Here is an 8,642-nt window from a genome sequence, read left to right as displayed (position 1 = left end):
CGTTCTTCGCATCAGGTGGCCAAAGTATTGGAGCTTCAGCTTCAGCATCAGTCCTTCCAATGAATATTCAGGACTGATTTCCTTTAGGATGGACTAGTTGGATCTCCTTACTGCCCAAGGGACTCTCAAGAGTCTTCTTCAACACCACAGTTCAAAAGTATCAATTCTTCAGCAGCTTTCTTTATAGTCCAACTCTCATATCCATACATGAGTCCTAGAAAAACCATAGCTTTGACCAGATGGACCTTTGTCGGTGAGGTAATGTCTCTGCTTTTTAATATGCTGTCTAGGTTGGTCATAGCTTTTCTTTCAAGGAGCAAGAGTCTTTTAACTTCATGGCTGCAGTCACCATCTACAGTGATTTTGGAGCCCAAGAAAAGAAAGTCTGTCACTGTTTCTATTGTTTCCCCATCTATTTGCCATGAAGTGATGGAACCAGATGTCATGAGCTTCATTTTTTGAATGTTGAGTTTCAAATCAGCTTTTTCACTCTCCTCTTTCACTTTCTTCAAGAGGCTCTTCAGTTCCTCTTCACTTTCTGCCATAAGGGTGGTGTCATCTGCATATCTGAAGTTATTGATATTTCTCCCTGCAATCTTGATTCCAGCTTGCGCTTCATCCAGCCTGGCATTTCACGTGATGTACTCTGCATATAAGCTAAATAAACAGGGTGACAATATACAGCCTTGATGCACTCCTTCCTGACTTGGAACCAGTTCATTGTTCAATGTCCACTTCTAACTGTTGCCTCTTGACCTGCATACAGATTTCTCAGGAGGCAGGTAAGGTAGTCTGATATTCCCATTTCTTTAAGAATTTTCCACAGCTTTTTGTGATCCACACAGGATCCACACATCCTTCTTGGAATTTGTTGAGTTTCTTAAATGTGTAGATTCATATGCTATATCAAATTTGGGGAGTTTTAGACCATTATTTCTTCAAATATTCTCTGTGTACCTTTCTCTCTCTTCTCTCACTATACATACATTGGTATGATACATGGTGTCTGAAAGGTCTCTTCGGCTCTGTTTGATTTTATTCATTCTTTTTTCTTTCTGTCCCTAAAACTGGGTATTTTCAATTGATCTATTTTCAAGTTTACCATTTTTTTCTTCTTCCTGCTCAAGTCTGCTTTTGAAATCTTCTAGTGAGTTTCCATTTCAATTATAGTAATTTTCAGCTCCAGAACTTCTGTTTGGCTCTTTTTAGCATTTCTGTTTCTGTGTTAATATTTCATATTTTGTCATATTGTTCTCCAGCTTTCCTTTATCTATTTGTTCATGGTTTCCGTTAGCTCTTTGAGAATAATAAAGACAATTGATTTAAGTCTTTTAAGTTCAATAACTTCCCTGGGGACAGTTTCTGTTAACATCTTCTGTGAATGGGCTATATTTTCTTGTTTCTTTTCATGCTTCATAATTTTTGAAAACTGAGCATTTTGAATATTATAATGTAGCAACTCTAGAAATTCAGATTGTTCTTTTTTTCAGTGTTTGTTTTCATTGTTTGCTGTAGGCTTTAGCTGTTTGTTTGCTGAATTGCTTTTCTAAATTATTTTTGTAAAGTCTGTAATCTCCATTATATGTGGTCTCTGAAGTCTTATATGGAATTCCATCACCTCCGTTAGCTGTGTTCAGCTAGCATTTAACTTAACGTTCAGCTAACATTTTGCCAGATTTCCTTGGATACCACAAACTGAATGGGAGACAGACATAGAGAGATACACAGAGAGAAAAACCTTTCTTAACCCTTTCACTCTGGCTTCATCCTAGGGCACTCCTCCAATGCTTCCTCCACTTGTTTCAACTCCTAATTGCTCTGGCCAGAACTTCCAGTATAATGTTGAAGAGCAGTGATGAAAGAGGACATTCTTGCCTTGCTTTGGTCTTAAGGATCAAACTTTCAGGAGAAAGGAGAAAACTGTCAGTCTTTCACCATTGAATACGATGTTAGCCATGGGATTTTCATAAATTCCCTTCTTGGGACTTTTCTGTTGTTTTGTTTCTGTTTTCTTGTTAAGTTCATACAAAACCACTGATCTGGTTACCCATAAGTGGAAAGGACCTCAAATTTAAATCTCCCATTGTATAGAGAGAGAAGCTGAGGCCCAAAGAGGACAAATGTCTTATACAAGGTTACTAGTGTTGTTGAGGCTTCCGTGGTAGCTCAGCGGTAGAGAATTTGCCTGCCAATGCAGGGGACTCAGATTCGATCCCTGAATCAGAAAGATCTCTTGGAGTAGAAAATGGCAACCCACTCCAGTATTCTTGCCTGGGAAATCCCGTGGACAGAGGAGCCACAGTCCGTGGGGTCGCAAAGAGTCAGACATAGCTGAGCAAGTAAACAGCAAGAACACTAGTGGTGTTAAAGGCAGAGCTTGGACCAGTAATGACAAAAGATGCTGCAACTCCTTACCTGCCTACTGAGTGTGTTACCACGCTGAACAACACTACCTCATTTATTCTTCATATCAACCCTATGAAGTAGGTACCACTACTAGCGTCTTATAAATGAAGGTGCTGGAGCTTGGAAAGTTTAAGAAACTTGTTCAAGCTGATGAACTGGTGAGCCTGGGTGGTCTTGTCATGTCAGAAAGTAAAGAACTTTTGAAGCCTTTTAAGTTTGTCAAAGGAATAAGCCAGCTTGAAGGGGTTTTCCTGGCCAAAAGTATAACAATGTGAACACCAAAAACTACTTGATGTTATTGTTTGAAATATTTAGAATTCATAATGGTATCATACTAAAAATCCACAAAAATATTCAAATAAGAATAAAACAACAAACTCACTTCTTATCAGTGGTGGTGGCTATAACAGTAACTTTGAAAATTGGTAATTACTTTCTTACTTAGAAAACAAGTTTTTAAAAGAAAGTAATTAGGCATTTATTCCACTTTCCATTAGGAATTATTATCAGCATAATCAACTAAACCTTGCTGATGAGAGAGAGTCTTAGTAATAGAAGAATGTTAGATAATAAATGTAAAAGATAATAGAATTAGGAAATCAATTTACAATCCCTTAGTGATATAGTTTATTCAGGCAAGGATCAACAAAGATGTGAAAAGCATTATGTGAAAGATCAATGGGGAACCAGTGTTTTACATATTTGCAAAATTTCACCTCAAAGATTACTTGCTATGCACAAGCAAGAAAATGTAATTTTATAATCCTAGGATAAGGCTGTTATCGTCTTAACCCAAGGATCAATCTTAGCATTGCAAATATTAAGAGAATCAGATTCATGTGCCTTCTAATATGATGAAATAGAAAGTATATATCACCTCTGCTATGAAGTATTTTCTGCCGAAAAATGTTTAACTTCTAGGTGAAAGGACGTAGAAGAGATGAAGAAACAACTCACACTGCTCTGAGGAAGCAAACAGACAAATCTAGACGGTGCTTCAACAAGTGAATGGTAAGGTAGTTCAAGATGAAACAGACAGGGACTTCCCTGGTGGTCCAGTGGTTAAGACTTTGCCTTCTAATGCAGAGAGTGAAGGTTTGATCCCTGGTCAGGGAACAAAGATCCTACAGGCCTTGTGGCCAAAAAAAAACCATAAAAAACAGAAGCAATGTTATAACAAATTCAATAAAGACTTTTAAAATGGTCCACATAAAAAAATACAACGAAAAAACATACAATGAAATAACATGAATAAACCAGGTATAAAGATATTTTGGAAACAGTTGGAAAATCTTAAGTAACTTCTAGATATTAGATTATATGAAGAAATTATTGTTAATATTGTTAGAGATGATAATGTTTTCTGGTTATGTAGGAAAAGGTATTAACTTTAGGGATGCCTTCTGATATTTAGGGTAAAATATGATATCTGTATCTACAACATCTTAACAAGATCAGTGTGGTAAATATGGTCAATATTAACAATTGTTAACTCTAGCTTATTTGATGAACTATTCAATTTTTTCTTTTTTTATGTTAAAAATTTTATTATGGAAATTAGGGGGAAGCATTTCAGGTTAAGAATGTATCCCTTTTGGCTCATAGAGTTCAGCATAAAAATAACAAACAACCCAATCAAAAAATGGGCAGTAAACCTCAATAGACACTTTTTTCAAAGAGGAAATGCAGATGTCCAACCTGCACATGAAGAGATGTTCAACATCACTAATCATCAGAGAAATGCAGAACAAAACCATGATGGGATATCATCTCATACCTGTCAGAATGGCTATCATCCAAAAGAATACAAATAACAAATGTTGGGAAGAGGTGGAGAAAAGGGCATCATTGTATACTGTTGGTAGGAATATAAATTGGTACAGCCACTGTGGAAAACAATATGGTAGCTTCTCAAAAAACTAAAAATAGAACTACCATATGACCCAGCAATTTCACTCCTGCATATAGATCCACTTCTAGATATATCTACAGATGTAGAAAATAAACTTATGGTTACCATGGGAAGAAGGAGAAGGGATAAATTGGGAGATTGGAATTTACATACACACACTACTATATAAAATAGATAACTAATAATGACCTACTGTATAGCACTGGAAACTCCACTCAGTACTCTGTAGTGGCCTATATGGAGAAAGAATCTAAAAAAGATGGATATATGTATATGTATAACAGATTCACTTTGCTCTACACCCAAAACTAACACAACATTGTAAATCAACTATACTCCAATAAAAATTAGAAGACTAATTCAAAAAGATACATGCACCCCAATATTCAGAGCAGCATTATTTACAATTGCCAAGATATGGCATATGGAACATGCCAAGATATTTGTTGACATCCATCAACAAATAAATGTATAAAGAAGATGTGGTATACATATGCACAATGCTTTACTACCCAGCCATAAAAAAAAAGAATGAAATGTTGCCATTTGCAGCAACATGGATGGACTTGGAGGGCATTATGGTAAGTGAAATAAGTCAGACAGAGAAAGACGAATACTGTATGGTATCACTTATATATGGAATCTAAAAATATACAAGCTAGTGAATACTGTAAGAAAACGGACAGGCTGACAGACATAGAGAATAAACTAGTGGTTACCCATGGGGAGAGAGAAGAAGGGAGGGGCAATATAAGGGTAGGGGTTAAGAGGTACAAACCATTAGGTATAAATTAAGCTACAAGGATATATTATACCACACAGGGAATACAGGCAATGTTTTATAATAACTATAAGTGGAGTGGAACCTTTAATAGTTGTGCATGCTATGTTGTATACCTGTGACTTATATTGTGCATCAAGTATACTTCTACAAAAAATAAGAATATATCCCTGTTTGCCCTGAACACATACTTGTATGAGGAACACATTTAGGAAAGCTCCTGGATAGGAGGTCAAAACCCACAGGGAACAGCCAGCAGCACCACTAGAATGACCAGCAAAGTAGGAGGCTGGACCAAGAGCCCCACCCGAGATGGAAGATCACCCAAGTGTGTTGCTCCAAGCCAACCTAAACATTCTCGGCAGAGAAAATGGAGGGCATAAGATGATGGAGCATGTTCTGTGCATGGAGGAAGACACTGAACACCTGCAGTGACTGGGATGGTAAAATGAGAGCGATGGCTAGAAAACTGGAGGCTCCACCTGGCAAGTCTACCCATACCATGAAGACAAGGAGCATATCCATATCCTTCCTGGAGGAAGCAGTGAAGCAGGACATCTTCCTGCAGGGACTCTCAGAAGAAACTGAAGAACTTAGTCACTCTTCCTGATTTTCCAGCATTTCCCAGAAAGGCTGTTAAATTACAAAGCTTCCCTTTGTAAGAGATAAACCACCTTCATAAATTGGAGAATTCAATATTGTGACATTGATCTTTCCCAAGACAATCCAAAAACAGGCCCAAGAATTTATTGTCCCCTGACATTAAAAAAAATTAGCTGTTTCTGGGGTATTGATAATGTACTGTTTCTTAACCTGGATGCTGCCTATATGGAAGAGTTGCATTTGTGAAAATTTAACAAGCTGTTCATTTATTATATGTGTAATTTTGTGTTTAAATACTGCAATGAACATTTTTTAATCCCTTTAAAAGAGTTCAAATGATGTTTTCCAAGATTAAACTGCTATTATTCAAAGTAATTGAGAAATATGTTTTTAATACTTTCTGTTAGCTCTTGGGTTGCTTTCACAGGTACTAAATTGATAGACAGACATTGTTAACAGGTGGAGATACAAGTGCCATATTGGTGAGTTACTCTTGGTCTTTGGTCTTTGGGTAGTTGCTCTTCAGTCTCTTAATAATTGTTGGGTTACTTGTTGGATCCCACAAGTATGTGCTGACCCACTCTATTCCCTTAGCCCATTTGGAAACTTCCAGAAATAACACTTATTTTAGAACCATTCGTGAGATAGCTTCTGCCTCCTGTTTTAAAATATCTTAAAATTTATTTTAATTGAGTAGTGTCTAGAGAGAGACAGATGTAGGCCTGGGAAGAGAAATAACTTGGGTAAGAAGAAAAAGCATCCTTCATCCTCCAAACTTGAAATAGAGCAATATAAATAGATACAAATAGATAAATTTAACTCCTTAAATAATATATTATCTTTATTTGATAAGTGATTTTAGTACATTACCTGGTTGAAGCCTTTTGCCAGAAGTACTGTAAGATAGAGCAGCTCTCTCTTTAGATGGAGAGGACTGATTTTACCTACTGTCCACGGTGTCTTTTTATATCCAGTCACCACTGCCATTTGTCTCTGATATGGTCAGTGCAAGAAAGAAGTACAATGCTTTTCAGTCAGGACCTAACTGACAACATGCTTCCTTGTTCTTAAAAGAAACAAAAAGGAAATTCTGCCTTCAAACAGAAAAAGTAATGTAAGTACATCCTAAAAAATTCAAATGAAGCACCTCTGTTCCCATTTCTAAGAATTAACCACTCAACAGTTTGCCATGAACATATTTCCTAAATGATTTATGAGTGTACACACAAATGTGTATTCAGATTGTTTTCTTATATTTATTTTACAAAATAAAATCACATGATGCATGCTGCTTTGCAACTTGTCATTTTCTCCCCAGTATATTCCAGCCTTATTCCCAAGCCAATGCACATAACCTACCTCCTTCTTCCTGGTGCCTAAATAGTATTCTTCAGTGTGGAATGCCAATAAAGTTGTTTTTCTTCCAGTTTTATTGACATACAATTAACATACAGCACTGTATAAATTTAAGGTGAGGCAGCACAATGATTTGACTTTCATACATATGAAATGATTATCACAATAAACTTAGTGATCATAAGGGCAACAATAGTAGAGAAATAGAAAAAATAATATTTTTCATATGATGAGAACTCTTGGGATTTACTCTCTAAACTCTTATATAAATTAAAGCAGTGTTAATGACATTTATTACATCCCTAGTACATTACATCTCTAGTACTTTATAACCGAAAGTGCGTACCTTTTGACTATCTTCATCCTATCCTTCCTTCCCATACCTCTGCCTCTGGTAACTACAATGAAGTTCTTAACTCTACTGTTAGATTTAGATTGTCTAGATGGACAACTGTCACAAATATTATCAATGTTCAGCAATAAGCTTTCCTTGTTTTGCAGATCTGTGCCATTATGTCAATGTACCAAATTCTTAGAAATGGCCTTGCTCAATCAGAGGACATTGCATTTAAAATTTTGTTTATAAGGTCAAAGCACCTTCCAAAAATTTGTACCAATATACCATCCAACAAACACAGATGCTAGTGTTCTAGTAGTGGGACCTTCCTATTTGGTGCTCCACTTTCACAAAGCTAATGCATGTTCAATCATTCATCAACAACAACTGCCTTTGTTTTGACTGACCTTGCAGTTTAAGCCTCACAGGTGTGGCAAAAGGCCAAATTTTAAGTAGTCAGTTGATGAATTTTCTGTAACCTAGTCTTTTTTTTTTTTTTTTTTTTTTTTTGAGCTTACATCATGGCAATTTAACAGAGAACAATAATAATTTGAGGAGTCCTGTTCACAGATGGCAATCAGAGCAACCCTTCTGGTGAGTGCTGTCAGAGGGGATGGGAGTGACATCCTCAATCTGCCCAGTCTTCATTGCTGAGCAAGCAGGCTTCTGAGGGCTGGTTGAGACCCCTGTCCAGGAGTCTTGGTCCTATTTCCTCCTGTGGCCTGGAGCTTGATGTGGACGGCAATGATGCCCAGCTCCTTGACCTCTGGGCTACATCCTGGGCAGCCAACATAGCAGCATATGGAGATGATTCATCTCAGTCGGTCTTCACCTTCATCCCATCAGTTACACAGTAGATGGTTTCCTTGCCAGAAGGATCAGTGACATGGACAAAAGTGTCATTGAAGGATGCAAAGATGTGGCACATACCATATACATTTTCTCTTCAGCCACCTGAGGGCCAAACCTGAAGGAGAAAATGGCCTGTTCTTCCTTCTTTTCATTCCCCTTGTGAAGTATCATTTCTACACATCTTTTCCAGACTCTGCCACCAGAAAGCTGTAACCTATTCTTTAAACATTATCTTTCAAGCTTAGATGTCTTTTATTTTACTGTTTTGAAAATAAAAACAGGCAAAGATGTTCATCAAACTTTCACAAATGACTTTATTTCAATGCTTAAGTCCTGCCACAAATCATTATTTATAGATCATGCTATTGGTTTGAGGGCAACATATGATGCATGAA

At 36.9% G+C, this 8,642-nt stretch overlaps 1 pseudogene; it reads right to left on the bottom strand.

The window, feature by feature from the left end:
* Nucleotides 1–7,959: 7,959 nt before the first annotated feature.
* On the bottom strand, nt 7,960–8,430 carry LOC122444016 (annotated as a pseudogene).
* Between the last annotated feature and the right edge of the window lie 212 nt (nt 8,431–8,642).

This window comes from Cervus canadensis, chromosome 6 (genome assembly GCF_019320065.1).
Source record: "Cervus canadensis isolate Bull #8, Minnesota chromosome 6, ASM1932006v1, whole genome shotgun sequence".
NCBI lineage: Eukaryota > Metazoa > Chordata > Mammalia > Artiodactyla > Cervidae > Cervus > Cervus canadensis.
This window is presented reverse-complemented; position numbering and strand designations above follow the sequence as displayed.